Source organism: Amyelois transitella, chromosome 19, assembly GCF_032362555.1.
Source record: "Amyelois transitella isolate CPQ chromosome 19, ilAmyTran1.1, whole genome shotgun sequence".
In the NCBI taxonomy this organism is placed as follows: domain Eukaryota; kingdom Metazoa; phylum Arthropoda; class Insecta; order Lepidoptera; family Pyralidae; genus Amyelois; species Amyelois transitella.
Window position 1 is genome coordinate 1,720,039 of NC_083522.1, and position 18,876 is coordinate 1,738,914.

At 33.0% G+C, this 18,876-nt stretch overlaps 1 protein-coding gene across 2 annotated transcripts in view; it reads right to left on the reverse strand.

Annotated features, from left to right (window-relative positions):
• LOC106139353 (CHH-like protein) overlaps window positions 1–18,639 on the reverse strand; it is a 34,472-nt gene extending 15,833 nt beyond the window's left edge. For both annotated transcript variants that reach the window (XM_013340785.2, XM_013340784.2), the window contains exon 1: window positions 18,577–18,639. The gene's annotated coding sequence lies outside the window, so the exon portion shown is untranslated. The remainder of the gene's footprint in view (window positions 1–18,576) is intronic.
• Window positions 18,640–18,876: the final 237 nt, after the last annotated feature.

Here is an 18,876-nt window from a genome sequence, read left to right on the forward strand (position 1 = left end):
TTTCAATTCAATAAAATCTAATCGTGGTTAATATAAATGTACTTAGATACTTAGGTAGGTATATAAGTTTAAATAACCCAGATAGCTACGTTTATTAAAAATACTATCTACTCGTACTTATAAAATCAATATAAAATCAATCTTAATTTTTAATAACATTAGTTTAAGCAATGACAAATAGAGATGCTTAGATAAAAAATAGTTTTTATATTTATACTAGCTTTTACCTGCAGCTTTGCCAGCGCGCATTTAGGGGTACCACCTACAGGTTTTTCGCAATTCCCACGGGAAATATAGATATAGGATGAAAGGTACACAATGCCCTATAAATTATAGATAAGTTTAATATGGCAATACTAGATATATTTACAAACTTGAATTCTTCAATAAGATTTCTTTACAATTTAAATTAAGCATTCGTAGGTAATTCTAAATAAGTAAGTGGTGAAGTGAACAATTAGACATTTTCGCCGTCACCCAGGTTTTCCCAATGAATTATTTAAAGTCATGTCATGTGAAGTCACGTCATGTAACTATAAACTAATAAAATTTATTTAGCAGTTATACCTCACGACGCTCATTTTCATTATTTTGTATTACGGGGATTTCAAGGAATTTGAAAAATGTATGCAATTGTGTATACATAGGTACCTACTCGTACGTACAAAAGTAATAGAAATAGTTAGAGACAGTTTTTCCTTTTTACATATTATACTTATGTAGTTATAATTACCTACTAAAGTATCTTAATATCCAAGATACTTTTATCAAATAACGTTTCGACTTAGAGTAGAATTAATATATTTTTTTAAAGTTTTCCAGTGTAATCCGCACTTCATTAACCCAGGTCAACCAGAAAATAGGTCGTCTATCAAAACCTGACCCTTTGACCGTATTGACCTTACCTATTCCCCAAGATAACATTGCCTACTATTGAGGCAGAGTTTGCAATATGACACCACGTGTGATATCCTATTCGAAAAAGCAAATAATTGTCTGTCTATATGATGACTTTCACTGGTGAAATTGTACCTTTTTATACTTTCACTGTAAAAGCTTAAATTGATGCATGTCTGTCAATATTTTAGATGGAGGATCCTCTTGTGTGACCCTCATTGAGTCTATTCGTCTATACTATATTAATGTCAGTGGTTTAGTATCTTATATATAACACAAGTATCGAACTAACATTGGATCTAACTTAATCTGAGTAGTGTCTTTTTTAGTTTTATTGTAAAAAAAGGATTGTATTTTAAATCAAAATTTTAAAAAATCAGTATGACTCAATACCAAAAAGTTCTTGCGACGGGAATATACCCACGCAAATAGAATTAAATTCATGTGTAATTCCTTGTTAATGAAAATAAACGACAATAAGGAAATCTATAACTCTAAATTAAGAACATTAACGCGACTTTTGCAAACCTTTTGCAGAGTAAGCAAGCATTACATCAAATTGATTTTTGAAAGTGTAATAAAGAAGGTAACTACTTATTTTTAGACGACGCGTAATTGTTCTAAAAATATTGAGGAAACCGGCTCTATGTAAAATGGATCGTCATTAATTCATAAACATGTCACACAAAAGTGACGTAACATAGGTAAATATGTAAGTACGGTATAAAAGGGTGAATCAGATTTATGTTTGCATTCCTCATTTCCCACACTAAACGCAAGTGACAATGAGGTAGCTAACTAATAAACTTAGTACTTACTATTAATAGTTCTGGAAGTCTAGCAATAAATATTGGTTACCTATAAAAACGAGTTAATACAATTTCTTTTCTTAGAACGCATCTTAGTTCGTTGTTAGACCTTGAAACGTTTTTATTTTAATAATGTACATAGAAATCTCAATTCTATCATAAAGCTGAACGTGGCCTATCAGTGTTTCATGACTACTGGACCTGTCTACTCCGCAAGGGATATAAACGTGATTAAATAAATTAATGAATGTACATAGGATTTCTTGAATCTCTTATTATTCTTGCGAAATATACGAAGGAAATATACGTAGGTAGGTACAAGTACTTAGCTTCAAATTGGGATAATTCCTTTAGTCGATGGGTTAGCTACCTATCTCTATTTGAATCTTAATTCTATCAGTAAGCCATACAGCTGAACGTGGCTTATTCTTATTAAGACTGTTGGCTCTGTCTACCTTGTAAGGGATAAAGACGTGATCATATGTAGAGATCCCACTAAGGGATAAGACCGCCTTGTACTAATGCTTCATATTTCCAAATGAATAATAAAGTATTTAAAATAACTAACTTAATACTTTAAAAGAAACAAACTCTACAAGTTGTTGTTAACAATTAGCGAGTTTATTTCTGTTTTCGTTATTTTTCAGAAGTGAATCCACGATGAATTCGCACTTCTAAATTTAGCATTATTATGACTTACTATTTCCTACTAAGTGTTTTGATAGGTTTTGTTAGGAACGATACAACAATATAACGTCCTGGATTAATTTTTTTACAAATTTTCATTCTATAATTTAATATATCCTTAATATTTATATGATGAGTAAATCATTCTGAAAATAATACAACAGTTACCTTTGTACTTAGAATGACTCACGAGTAATATTTTTAGATTTTGTCAAATTTAGTTACGATATTTAATTAACGTGATTAACATAAATCACTTTCGGCAGATCGCACTTTAGTTACACACGCTATAAACTTTTAGTGGGACCATGATAATTTATCCACGCCTAGTTGAAACGGTGCAAAAACTTAATTTGCAATATAAATTTGACGAAACAAGAGACGATTGACGTCAGAAATCGCTGTAATATGAGACAAGAATAAAAAAAATATATATGTATACTTTGGAATTAAGAATGATTTAATGTAAGTGTCGCTTAAATTCACAATTAATTGGGGACTGGTTTGAAGCCGCGGCGTCGGTGGTGAATTATTATTCTACTAACTTACTATATTATAATTATCATCGCTATAGCAATTTGCGTTTTTAACATTTAATTCTTTTTTGAGATGTGAAGCAAAAATCCCTTAATAATTGTTTGTTTGTATATACTTTATTGTATATAACAAATTTATAGTAGTACATAAAAAGACAAAAATAAAATAAAAATGCACAATGGCGGACTTATCCCTATGAGGGATTTCTTCCAGTCGGCCAGGTAACTAAAATAAACATATCAAGTTAAGGGATAGTAGCTACAGCTAGGTGCAATGGTAAAATCAATAATTATAATCCAATAGCAGGTTAAAAAGACACCAATACGGTAAATAAAAGAGAACCTAGTTTAATAAAGATGAAGATTCATATATGATCTTTTGCAATATTTTCAAAATTCGAAACTCACACGAGCGTCAATGGAGGTGTGAGACAAACAAAAAGTTCCGAATACAAATATCAAGCGCGCGTTGGCAGCTTGTTTTGTATTTCTTTTTAAAAACCGTCTGGCCAACATGTTAACTTGTCAACTACGTCTGGCCAGCTACATTAGCGTTGTTTATTGTCAAATGAACCCTGAATTTACACACATCGAGCAGAAACTGGCGCTGGCCCAAATGGGATCGCCTTATCATCGGAAGGATGTAATATTTTACGTCTTCATTCACGCGCTTTACACGTGGGCTGCCCATTGACTTCTAAACTTTCGTATAAATAAATGAAAAGTATAAATGAACAGATAAAAAAAATTGTATTGAAGAATCAGAGCAAAATCCAAGCTCTTTTCACGTAGTTTTACAGTAAACTGTATTAATAAGTAGCTAAAGATGATAAAATTTGAACTTTACTACCAATGCACAAAACTATTTTTTAAACACACATACATAGAGTTTAATAAAAAATTCCGCGTTTATAATAAAAACGCTTTTTTTCACAATATCATCGAAACTTCGCATAATTGTTATTTAAAGATAAAAATAAAAAAACTGTGCAATTTATAATTTTACATGAGGACACCTGCAACTCCACCCGTGTCGAATGAAAAGTCTCGTTAATTTCCATTCCCACGATAATTTCGGAAAAATCCTCTCTTAGTACAAATCTCTAGTCTAGACCCAGTTGTTCGGGCTGTGCCTTGTCTGTCAGTCAACGGAAAAAAATCAAACATATAGATTAAAAAGTTTCGTGGCAATAAAATATCTAAGCAACTGTCATTATTAATTAAAAAAAAAAAGAAGTCATCGTGTTAGTCCACGTGCATTATTTAGCACATACAAGTCGCGGTCACGGTCGTGAATCACGCCGGCTAACTCTATATTTACGTGGTTCTAACCGCAAACTGCAAAGGCCGGGGAGGTGAGAACCACACTGCACCTTGGCTTACAATAATAAGCACTCATTATTATTAATCGATATAAATAATACCTCAGTGGATTGCAAAATTATTCTTCTATTGAGCATTATAAAATCTATTAAAAATAATAATAAAAACAATCACGCATAACTAAATATACGAACAAGCAAAATTAAAAATACATTATGATGTAATCACGTCTTTATCCCTTGCGGGGTAGACCTCAGTCTATTTATTGTTGGCTCTCCAAAAATCTTGAAAAGACAGAAAGGCATTTTGAATTCATAATATTTGTTATCTGAAAAAAAAAAACGGGCATAGGAAGTCGTCTTAGCGTGCCAAAATTGTCACAGATTCGCAGACACAACAGTTATACATATATTTTAACGCGAGTATATCTACTTATTAACTAATTACGTACTAATAATAGGTATATGGCATTGTTCGAAATCAAATATTTGATTTTGAATAACTTAATAAGAATTGACGTACTTAGGAACCCAAAAAAAAAAAGTGTTTTTTTTTCAAAAGTTTTATGTCACGAATACAAAATGATACAAACTAAAAATAAACTTCAACTAGTGTGTTAATAAAAATTGAAGCTCTATTTTAAGGCTCAGCATAATCTCGAGTTACGTGAATTTACAAGTGTCTGGAGAATTAGGGGCTGCATATTGATTTTATGACGCGTCTTCATGCGATATCCCAGTCGATATCAAATTGTAAATTATATTCGCAGCATGTGTTTTAAGTAAAAATAAACATTAAAATAAGAAAGTATTCTGAAAAAAATTTAAAATAGTCTATTGAGTTGTTACTTCGATGTTATAAGGACACATGAAATATTATACATACATATAATCACGTCTTTACCCATTGCGGGATAGACATAGCCAAAACCGTCTTTGAAATATTAAAAGGTCACGTTCAGCTGTGTGGCTTAAAGAAATGAAACCACCTTTAGTTTTAATCGCGGCTGAAAAACTACTTATTTCAAAACTGACTGTTTAATCCAAGTATTTTTTTAAAATCTGTGCTATAGCCATAGACAACTTAAAAAGTTAACTAAAAGCATTCCTCTAATTAACTATACGGGTTACCATAATGAGACACCTATCATACGATACAAAAAGCTACTGAGCATATTCTCACACTTAAATTCTGCGAAAATCGTAAAAGGTAATGCCCTTAATTCTTTGGCTTGTGATCAGATTTATGTCCAAGCGAAACGAGACTTGTTGTCGCCACGGCTTTCTTGTCGCTTGTCGGTGCGACTTGCTGTAAACTAAAGCCGTATGGAAAAAGGCGCAAAATGCGAAAAAGTCGTTATAAAATTAAATAGAGTTTATAGAACAGTTATTTATAGAATTAGGTATGTAAGACCAAAAAAGTGGTAAGTACTGCTTGTGCTGTATGCGGTAGAAACGCCAGAAATATGTTGATATAATTTGTCGCTTACAAATCTTAGGATGACCTACCCTATCGTCTTACTATTAATCTGCTATGCATTTATTATGCAGTTCAGTAAGCTTACTCTGTGGTAAAGCCGTGCGTCACAGCTGAGTCGGATCAGCTTACAAAACTTCCACAGATATATCTTATATGGAATCACAGAGCAAGACAGTGGCGGCGGTCTGTGCTTTGTGCACAGCTCCATGCGAATTCTTTACAGGCCTGGACAAGACGCTTTGGTGTGGATATCTGGGTCAATGCATTCGATACCACTAGTATTGGGTATCGAATTGATTGAATTATGAACTTATAGATCTTCTGACTTTAAAACATCGACTATAAAGTTGATTAGAGCTCTTCACCTATATCTATATTATTAATAAACAGGCTCAAACAAATCTTTAAATCTGGACAAAATTGTTGAAGCAGCAACTGAAATAACATACAAACTTAAATATAGTCATGTCTCTATCCCTAACGGAGCAGGCAGTGCCAACAATTTCACAAAGACTGAAAGACCACTTTCAGCTGTATGGTTTAATGATAGAACAATAGAATAAAAACACTTTACTATCATCTATCAAACTGAAATAAATCGATTTAGTTGATTCTGAACTTTTGAAGCTACAAGCTAAAAATGCAATCTAATTAGAGATTTTAGAATTGCAGTTGATATGATGAATAGAAGAAGGTACCGAGTTCAACCCAATAACTTTTATGTGACAGAATAGATAACATTTTAAAGTACTTAACACCGTATAATGATGATAAAAACGACGAAATCTATGAATCAGAAGTTAACTCAAAACGCAAAAGAGAATGATACATCAAACGTGATTAAGGAAAAATAAACGGGCCCGTAAAAATAGATGTAAATCTTCAACAACGATTAAGTCACAGACCGTGCCAACTGGTAACATATATGAAGTTGTTTAAAATCTCATTTGAATAATGAGTAAACCATCATGTCACCAGGGTCGTTAAACTACTGGTCTATTTATAGGTAGCCATTGACTAACTGCTGGTACCTATATATATACGTTATATACATCGTTGCTCATGCTATACGTTAATATACATCATTCAAGTGCACATTGGAAGACACGCGACCCATGATAGGTGTCATCATCTCATCACAGACTGTCAAGACAGCGATTTGTTTATAGACAAACTTTTAGACCGATGATGGGAAGAGGCTCTAGATTAGACCCTTGAGGTGGTCCAATTTATGCTTGGAAATTATTTATTGTTTGTTCTTAAAATATTTTACGCTTTATTTGAAGACGAAGATATATAAATATATATAAGTTTTTATAATGAATTTATAAATACTACTCCTGTTGAATAAATTTCATTAAAAATCGATGCGTAATTTTTTTTTCGAACGAACGAGTTATAATTAATGTATACTTATTAAGTATACAATATTTTTCTTTGTACATTTATAATTTACTTAGACCCCAAAAATATTTATTTGATTTTGAATCCATAAAGATGAACCTTACGCCCATAAAAGTTACTGTCCACGAGAAGAACGAAGCAATGCAAATAACCCAAACAAGAAGCGGTTGATAAAAGGCATTCTTGTTTTATATGCATCGGCAGTGCAGGTCGGCTGATTTTCCCCTGCGGTGGTGTGAGTGGATCGGGTTTCGAATGTGTTGCAGCCGCGGTAGACTCCCTGGCAACTGAATGCGCGAGCGCATGACTTTGCGATGAGTCTACACTGACGACTGTAATATGTTCGGTCAGTTGATCTTTGGTATAAACTATTATTTAAATATTAGAAATTGAGTGATGTGTGTATTTGAAAATTGTTAAATTTAAACTTAGATATACATTCGTTTTCTTATTTCTGCGGGCGAAAACGCCTGAAATCCGTGGAAACTAAAAAAAACAATAAATATCAAATTTAATAAAATCTACAGTTACTTTAATAAGCAATGTTAATAAAGATAATTTTTCCTCCCTTTTTAATCACGAACGAATATATATCTAAAGCAAACTTATGAATTTCATTGGTGATATAGTATTATATAAATTAAATACATCTGTAAATGTAACCACAGCCTTCTCGTGTTACAAATTGTGCGTGTGTGCGTAGCCTACAGACGGAGACAACCCGACGCCTTCTACGGCGCATGCGTCGATGCAACTACATTAAGTATACAGAACCACAGCTATATGACTACATAACTGTGTTGAAATCATAAGACTTAGTGTTTATACATATCACGTCTATAGATATGTCATAGAATTGAGATTTACATTAAGTGACAGCTTGCTAGCCCGTCGCCTAAAAGCCTATCCGTTAGTCGCTTTTTACGACATCAATGGGAATAAGACGAAGTGGTCCTATTCTTTTTTTATTTGTGCCGGGAACCACACGGCATTTAGCGTTTATTTATTTTTTTCCATTGGCTTTTAAACTTGACATTCTTCTTTTAGGCGATTGGCTAGCAACCTGTCACTATTTGAATCTCAATTCGATCATTAAGCCAAATAGCTGAACGTGGCCTATCAGTCTGTTCAAAACTCTTGGCTCTGTCTACCCCGCAAGGGATATCAAGTCATATGAAATTACTATTGGACATTATCAGTGGACGCCTCGTTCTCACTCGCTGTTTAAAAGTAAATGAAAAGTATTAAAATGTCAAATCTTAAAAGCAACATTGTTCCAATACCTACTCTGGCACAAGGCGCAGAACGTTCTCGCAAATTATTACACAGGTACTAAACTAGATTAAAATTTTAATTCCCAGCTTGTGACCAAACCAGTTCGCACTGGTACATGCCGGTTTAACCTAGATCAAATCTGACGTATTAGCGCTACGCTCAAGGAAATCAACGTCGATTTAATTAAAGATAATAACTGTTCCCTTTCACTAGGTATTGCTATCAGTTCACCGTTTTGGTGTACTTTGCAAAATGATATTTGCAAAGTTGTAACACGAGCAGATTGAAAACATTTCTCTCATATACAGACTAACAAGCTTTCACAGAAGAAATTTGTTTAGAAGTATTTTCACACTCACTGTTTTTTCTGATTTTGTTACATATACTGTTTTTTTTTTACTTTGTTTATATGACTTAAGCAATATTTATATTAAAATAATCTCTCGTTCATAAACTATCTTAATGCGATTATTAAGACAAACAGCTGACCGTGGCCTTTCAGTCTTTTCAAAACTGTAGGCTCTATCTACCCCGCAAGTGATATAGACGTGGTTATATGTATATATATTAAAGTACAACTTTTTTCTAAGTAATACCTAACTCCCGGGGAAATATCGTAAGAAGATTTCTTCCTCCTGACTGTAATCCCGGTTTCATTTTCAACACTGGATAGACCCAGATAATATGTATGTTTATCTTCAAAAGGCAAAAAATTGTCTATTAAGTATAATGAGTTTTAACGAAAATAAATTTTAAAACATAATTAGTAAAAAGCAACATCAGTTAAAGGAGCTTTACAAGCACAAAAGCACCGAGCTTACGTCTATTTTAAGCTCGTAATGATACGAAGTCGAACTGGCTCGGCCGCCGCCGGCTTGTCTGACGGTCCCCGTCCAGATATAACATGGCGGGTAGCGGGAAATCGAAAGCTTGCGATTTAATGTGTTATATGGACGATGTTGTAATTGATGGTTGCCACGTATAAATGTTTAACATGTGTTATAAAGTTTTGAATTACATTTGTTTTTTAACGGGTACTTTAATGAAGTTAAGCTTATTAAATTTTTCAAATAAACAAAATTTTTTTAAACATTAAATCGACTAAAATTTAAACAATTACGTTTACTTTCAATAAAATATTCCTAAATATTTTTTTTTTATAATTTTTTTATGAAAAATGTTTTTTTCTACAATTTAATGCTTTGGGAAAATTTACACCTATACAACGAAAATAAAAAAGTTTAAAATTATGTATTTGAAAAAATAATTTCTTATAGGCCCCGAAAATACCAGTTTACATAAATAAATAATTCTAATAATGACTTTAATATTGAAATGGCTAATAAAAACATATAAATAAATAAACATGATTTGTGTTAAGAATATAATATAGAGAGATAAATTGTATTTTAATATTACAAATGTCATACATATGTAACAAAGCCACACATAGCCACTCATTATATAGAATTATTATGTTAGACGGAAGCATTTAAATTGTGATTATAGCAACACTACTATTCATTTCCGGAAATATGTCATATTTTTCTCATAGTATTTTATCTTATATAAATAAATGGGAAACATACTGATTGACATAACCTATTAACGTACGGAGGTACCTACCAATGATTTTTTATCATTTGACGGCCTCTGTGGCGCAGCGGTAGTACGCTTGTCTGTGACACCGGAGGTCCCGGGTTCGAATCCCGGCCAGGGCATGATGAGAAAAGAACTTTTTCTGATTGTCCTGGGTCTTGGATGTTTATCTATATAAGTATTTATTATAAAATATAGTATCGTTGAGTTAGTATCTCGTAACACAAGTCACGAACTTACTTCGAGGCTAACTCAATCTGTGTAATTTGTCCCGTATATATTTATATTTTTTATATTTTATATTTATATCATTTAGGACAAATTACATACATAGATTGAACTTACCCAAAATATTAAATGTTAATATTAAAATGTTTAATTTTGTGGTACATATACGAGCATCAGCTTAATAACATTATTTAATTAAGTTTTTATTTTGTTAATTTACAATTAAATCAACTGCAACTATATAGCGCAAAGGTGAATGATTGAGTGATCAATCAACTCATATCTCAAATTATTGGACCGATCGGGCAAAAATTTGGTAAACAGATAGTTATAGATATTAGCTATGATGTAGGCTTTTTGGAAATTCCCGAGAAAACGGGAGATACCAGAATTTTTTCTTTTAATGCGGCGCTTTCTTATGCTAACATGTATTTTCTAACATAACATCTTCACCCATCTGGTTTTAGTCCCGGGGCCCACTATTACACGGATAAATTATTTTGTCCTTAATTTCTTTGGCATAAAATATTTTGGCATAATAGGTATAGTGCATAATTTATTTTTGGCATACGGGTAAATATGGTATCATTCGCATTAAGGCTAGGATAGCTTGAATATGATTTAAATTGTGATGCGTAAACCAATATGCGGAAGAATGTTATGCTTAAAAATCATTATGCCATAAAACGGTATGCTACATTACATTATGGTTCATTTTTTATGCTTATAGACAGAGACCGTAGTCCCGGTTGCGTCTTCTCTCTCAAGAGGAGCCCGGAGTCTTGTTGCGAGTACTATCCTGAAGATGGAGTTGGTTTTTTTTTTTCAGTTAAAAGAATTTTATTTCCTCATCAAGAATTAACAATTCACTTACTCAGAAACTTACAATATACATAAGTAGGTATAGCAAGACGGAGAGAGATAAGGAGTTGGTTTTTTTTTCAACATTACAATGTAACTGAAGACAGAGGCGATCGTTTTCCGACACCATCATTGGATAGGTCAGGTCGGAAATCAAATCGCTTTGTTCGTACTTTCGCGGCGGATTATATTACAAGAGTATAGTATAGAGTACGCAATTATATGCTGTATATAGAGCGCAATAAAGAAAAAATCTATGATAATGACTTTCCCGGAACGGTAGGTAGAAAGAACTTCTTTTCACGTGTAAAGATCCAGTCCAATTTTTTTTTTGCATCAATTCTTAACTTTCATCCGAACGTCTCCAAACAATTTGATCTTTGTACCCGTTCTTCATAAAATTATCAAACTTATTGAACATCAAATAGGTATTTTGAAGAAAACAATATAAAATTATACTTTAATTTGTCAAATTAAATAATTGTTGATCAATACTTATACGAATTAAGTAAGTTATTAGTTATTTAGGTACACGCAGAAATGAGAGAGCTGTACCAATTAGTGAGCCTTGAAAGTATTAAAGATAAAATTAATGGATAATACAAACTATAAATAAAATGTTTTCTTATAATAATACTTTTGATACTTAACTAATTCACTTTACTCCAAATTTTGTCGTAAAACTGACATCAGTTTAAAAATTAAATTATATGTCTGAAGCAAAGGCATTAATTTTATATCGACATTGGATATGGGCGAAAACCGCTTTGTGAAATTAATTTTATAATAACAGCTGTATCTGGTTTCACACAGGTGGTCAGCTAAATTAAATTATGGTGGATTATTAAATCTCGTGGATGAAGCCGCTCTTGTAGTTCATTTTTTAATTATAGTATTTCACGTGGTCATACATACATAAAATCACGCCTCTTTCCCGGAGGGGTAGGCAGAGACTACCTCTTTCCACTTGCCACGATCTCTGCATACTTCACGTGGTCAAGTTGTCTTAAACATTGTGAGTCGTTTATTTTACGGAATGATGAGAGTTATTTACTAAGTACTTATATGAATTAACATAGAGGGTATAATTAATTTGGATATAGTACCATGGTAGACTCTTTAACGCCTAGTGAGCAAGTCAATGATTTGAACGTAACATTTATTAAGGGATTTCAATTTGGAAATGTCAATGTCAACATCAATATAATGGCCGTCTAGCTTTTCCCCGCGACTTAGTTCTATGTTCCTCAGGGTCTACTCTATCTTTGTACCTATTGAATTAAATCAAAATCGATTTAGTGGTTTAAGCGTGGCGCCCAGGTCAATATTTCTTTATATATATCTACATATTTATTAAATTCTATATTCACGGATAAGTAATTATGAAGAACAAGAAACGTTAAAATTTATTATATCTTAATTAAATCATGATATGGACCTGTTTTATACATATTTGAATGGTATCTGAATATATTTTTAATATATTATAATCGTTACTCCTAGACATGTTACGGTTTTTAATCGATTTAAGTATGCAAATTTTATAGTTGTGTAAAAAACATTTGTTATAGTCTGCCATTTTTTATTATGTAACACCTGTTTTGTGACGAAAGCAATAAATCTTATAAGCGAAACAAAAAAGGTCATGTTGTCTCATTTGCATTTACGTTAATAGATAAAGACAATAGGTGATAAAATTAGTTTCTTATGTTTATTTTTGGCCAACTATTTTCGGCTGCGTGTATGTTGAATTACTCTTTGAATGAATCTTTCTCTCTCTTCAATGAATTAGTTCACTTTGTAATTTGTACATCACCAACACAATCGGTGTTGGTAACAACAATTTATAATGTACCTACATATGTATATGTAGTTCTCGTGTACGATTGTTGGAGAATATAAAATATATTTTACTTATTTTTTACCCATGTTTCTGCCTAACTTCCGGTTATACGAACCGAATCTTTAATCTTAGTAAAATTTGTTCTTTTTCCTTAAACTGTTGAAAGTAGTGAAATATCAATAATAACATTGATTATACAGGCCTATCAGTCTATTCAAGACTCTGTCTACCCCGAAAGGGAAATGGACGTGATTATATGTATGTATGTGGGTAGTAAATATGTAGGTTCACTGAACATAACTTATGTGAAAAAAAAATGGTTGCGTTTAATATTAGTGGGATAAGAATTTAAAAAAAAATTGTATTTGTCTATGTCTGTTCGTACGCGGTAATCTGTAGTACCTGTTAAAGCACTGATCGCATTTAAATTAAATATTTTTAATGTATATTACTAGGTATTAGGCCTGGGAAATTATATAATACTAGACTTTTATTACGGTAGTATGTATTTAGATGGTTGTAAACGTACGAAGTCGCCGGCAAAGTCTAGTCAAGTTTTAAACATAGAACTTTTCTTTTTTTAAGTGACTTATTTAAAATTCCAGAGAAGTGTTATTAACAGTTAATCAATTATCGTGTGCCAATTAGAGGCATAATACGAATTAAATGTTTTTTATTTTTAGAACGTCTCTCGATCCACGCGCCAACTTATAACTTTATAATTGAAACATTATATCATACTAATAGACAAATCGATCATTGTATTGATTCATCAAATGCCGGTGTCATTAGTTAGCAATTAACTACATCCTGTTACAGATTTAGGTTTATTTGAGGGAAAACCGACTAAGTACATGCCAGCTGTATATTTTTTTTTTGCGCAACTGACTAAGTAGTTCGTAACTTTTTTGGGCAGATGTTTAAATCAAGAGAAATGCTAATAATCTTGGGAATCATGAGGGCGATGGAAGTAAGTAAGTAAGTAAATGCTTTATTGTACACTAAAGGAGTACATTACAAATAAAAACAGTACAGTACAAAGGCGGGCTTATCCCTAAGTTGGATCTCTTCCAGCCAACCTGACAATAAGAGGATCATATACAAAATTGAGGCAAGGGTGAACAACCGTTCTTTTACAAGTATGACGCTTAAGACTTAACAATTGTATAAGATTGTAGATCAGTGTATCTGAACGGGCCGAGGGTCTGTTGTCTGTCTGTCTGTGTCTAAATAGAAACAGAATTTCGCCCGTTCAAGATATTGTCTTGGTGTCGATGTCGATTGTCCTTTTTTTTGACAGTCTGTCAGTCGGTTTTGGTCATCTAAATTGTCAAGTCAAAGAGTGTTTGTCCATGGAGGCTGAACGGCCGCTACAGTATCTGATCCTCAATTTCAGTTGAACCTGGCTCTCGACTGATGTATGCAGCGTAGTATGCCGGTGGTCGAATAGGTAAAGTGTCCGATTAAAATGCGTGAAGCGAATGAAGGCACAGGTTTCAATCTCACCTCGGCTATGTATTTATGACTATTTTCGATGTTACGTATATTAGTTTCAATACTAACCAACGCTCTTACGGTGAGGGAAAACATCGTGAGGAGGGTTGCGGGGGTCGTGTTCTTCGTGTAAAAACCTGAATCACCTAATCCAAGATCCATGGTCTTACGTACACCCAGGGCTCCTCTCCAGAGTGATGAGGATGTAAACGGGACTAAGGCCAAGAGGAAGAAGTGGCCTTCAAGTCTCAAGACTTTCGGCTTAAAGTTGAAAAGCTGATGAGCACCCCACCGACCCAAGCTTTCCACCCCAAAAGGCTCAAAAATACAATATGATTATGTTTAACTACTGTGCCCGCGACTTCGTCTGCGTGGAATAGTTATTTTGGGCATCATTGAAGCCCTCAAGGATGAAATTTTTTTTTTCGCATATTCCATTATTTCTTTGCTCCTTATAGTTGCAGCGTGATGTTATATAGCCTAAAGCCTTCCTCGATAAATGGTCTATTCAACGCAAAAATAATTTTTCATACGAACCAGTAGTTCCCGAGATTAGCGCGTTCAAACAAACAAACAAACTCTTCAGCTTTACAATATTAGTATAGATTATAGTGAGCTTACTTTGCGCATGATCCGACTCGCACTTAGCCAGTTTTTGTTCTATTATACAAATATACAAACTGACATCTATCATAATTAATTACATGATCGCATTATTAGGGATATTAATTTATATGAGGTTATTCCAAGAAGTCGCCAGTTGATGGCGTGTTTGGTCAGTCTTCTCGGAAGGATGCCCCATTCATATACAGGGTGTTAAAAAAGTAACTACAGAAATTTCAGTGATTTAATTGTAAAAGTTTATTGCAAATTTAAAACTTTATTGCACACAAAAAATGCACAAAAGGCGGAGTTAATGCCGTTTGGCATTCTCTTGATTAATACCTACATAGGTTCAAGTCACTGTCGTGTACATGACAATGACTAAATTCTGAATTGTATACAGTCTAAATATATGTTATAAGAAGTATTGAGAGAGAGAGTGTGCCGTGTGGTTCCCGGCACCAATACAAAAAAGAATAGGAGCACTCCATCTCTCCCATGGATGTCGTAAAAGCTGACTTAGGGATAGGCTTACAAACTTGGGATTCTAGTTTTAGGCGATGGGCTAGCAACCCGTAACTATTTGAATCTCAATTCTATCATTAAACCAAATAGCTGAACGTGGCCTATCAGTCTTTTCAAGACTTTTGGCTCTGTCTACCCCACAATGGATATAGACGTGAACATATGTATGATGTAAATATGTAGTAGTGAGAGATTGCTAGCTCACCATTTTAAAAAGTCCCTTGGTCGACTGTTACTACCTGCGCAAGATCTTACATTTGAAATTTCGTAGCACCCTGTATCCAAACAATGCGTTGATGTCTTTTGTATGTGTGAATGTTAAACTCGACCTTCGAAACATTTGAAGTTATGCAACTGTTATTTAAGTGCATTTTTAACGTTATTGACTCACATAACTCATGATCTTATCTCATACGGGGTAGACAGCGTCTTAAGGTAACTACATATTTGCATGTTTTCTGTAATTTTGAATATTTAAAAAAAACAACTATCAAATTGAGAACGAGATTGAGATTGTTAAAAAAGACAAGTATAAGTCTATAGAACTGTATTCTATTTAGACAGTTAGACTACATCGTTCCACATGCCACGATTCATAAATAGCATGAGCTTCATCCACATTCGTTATATTATTACACACATACTTACATATAATAACGTCTATATCCCTTGTTGGGTAGATAGAGACAACAATTTTGAAAATACTGATAGGCTACGTTCAACCGATGTTTGGCTTTATGATAGAATTGAGATTCAAATAGCAAAAGGTTGCTAGCCAATCGCCTAAAAGAAGAATCTCAAGTTCACAAGCCTATCCCTTAGTCACATTTCACGACATCCATAAGAAACAGGTAGAAAATCTATTTCTATTTATAAAGCTTAACCCTCGCTTTTAAAAAATAAACTACCCCTTTTTTACCATCAACCATGTAGTTAGTATAATAATGTTTTGCCATCTTGTCAGTTCATAGAAATAGGATGACGCAATAATTGTTCGAATTTCTTATAGGGCAAAGACAGTTAGAAAGGGCCGCTCTGCGTAGGGTTAAGATATAAAAAAATAAAAACTAACTATTTATTTAGTCTATGACATATTTTTTTTTTGATAAATTGTCTGTGTATATTGTGAATTTTTGTTTAAAAATGACATAATATTTTTTACAAGAATGTAATTCGGTTTGCTAGTGCCAATGAATAAATGTATACAGAACCAAATTACACAGATTGAGTTAACCTCATAGTAATTTCGAGACTTTGTTGACTTGAGCAAGTTGTTATAAGATACGAGTTAATTGTTATCCAATACTATATTTATTAGTTATTTAACGTGTTAACACTTTAACAGTGCATAATAGTGTTAGTGCCTACAATGTCCATAATGTTTGACGTTTAGTGTCTACACTTAAATTTACTGCTTTAGGGCCATTAACCAGTGGTAGCCCGCGATGGTTCGCAAATCTAATGACTTATTTCGATGTTGACTGGAGTGTATACTAGCTGTGCCCTCAGGAGTTTGTTCCCGTAAGAAATTCAGAGAGTATTTTAAGAATTTTGACAAATAATAACTCAGATTTTTACTGTGTGTTTGAATTTAACCCGTTTAGTGGTTTGGCTTTTGGTATAAAAATACAGGAATGCGTTAGTACCTACTGTGATGTATATGGTGTCCCACAATATCCCAAATTCGATATACAATTGTAATTTGACTGGAGTTCGAACCAAGTCAAGTTAAGCCAAGGCAATGCAAGATGAGAAATTGATTGAAACCAATTTCTTTTTAACTTGATCCGGTTTATGCAAAAAAATTACAATGTCATTATAAGGCATAATTGCAAGTGTGAAAATGAAATAGGAACATTATATATAAATTATTTAATTTTAGATCTTCTAGATACACCACATCAACAAGGAAATGTAAATATGTTTGTGTGTAAAACAAACAAAATTAAATACATTTATATCCGCAATTAAGACTGTGGAAATTTTATAATGAACTGCTTCTTGGCGGGGTTTTATTTTTATTTTCTCTTTGGCTTGATTTACTGTAAAAATTCGTAGAAATTTAATCTTCCACACGTTTTAAGGATAAACTTAGATAGATATAAACTCTTACATCATAAGAAAAACAAAAACAGAAAAAAAATACAGGTTACAAAGACCGACTTATCGCTAAAGCAATCTCTTCCAGTCAACCTTTAAGTGGGAGGAAACTAAATAATAGAAAGGCGATTTAGTTAACATTATTGATTCCTTTTTGCCTTATGATTTAAAAATGTAAATTTAAATTAAATAAAAATTTTTTGTTCAGCAATATGATGCAAAATATAAACATTTTTTTTTTAATTTTTTCATCAAGACAAAACCAATGGAAGAAAAATACGTGTGACATAAAATTATTAAGTCTACAACGTTTTATGTTTATGGTACGAAAGACAAGGCTTCCCTGCGTTGCTCGTTGGCGTATAAGACAAAAAGTTATCTTTTATCATAGTATATAAAATATGTAGATCAGACGGTCTTAAATTATTATTGTTTGTTGTACTTGTAATAATACCTATGTCAAGGGTTGAAATTGAGAATAAGTATATTCTGTAACTAAAAAATTCAGTGTACTTAGTTACCTGTATTTATTATGTCAAAAATCTAGATATTAACGTAGTAAAAACAAAAGAGAAGGCGAACTTTCCAAAAAGACTTCTAAAGCAAGCATTCAAACTATGCTTTACCAATTAGTTTCCTATATAGTAGGTACTTAATGCAAAATATGTAGAGACCGGCAAAACTAAATCAACACGACTCTCTTATTAAAATGATATTTAATAATTCTATAAACAAACATTTTTCCTCAATTGAGAAAATATAAAAAAAAAGTTTTAGGTTAGACGGTCCCTAAGACTATTCGTTACACCCCAAAACAAACATATCGAGAACGCGGCCATTCGGAGCACTCTTACTTGCCCAAAAACTCCGACGCTGCCAAACAGATCCTCACAAAAATTATGTTAATACTCACTTTTTTGTAACAAGTAACACAACACTTTCGCGTTTGTAAAACACAGCCGTGCGTCCGCGTCAAAGTTTGATACGTATTTGCGCGGGTCGGCCGAATGTTCACGTATATATCGCGGATACTGCACTCTGATTGGTCGGCGGTGGACGCGCCCGCCGCTTGACCAATTAAATCGTGGAAAGCCTATGTAAGTTTTTCCGTCAAAGTTGAACAGGTGGGATAATTTGCGGCCTGAATAATTATGGTTAATTAAAAGATAACCTTATAATTCTTGCTGGTGTGGTAGTGAAAAAAAAAATATAG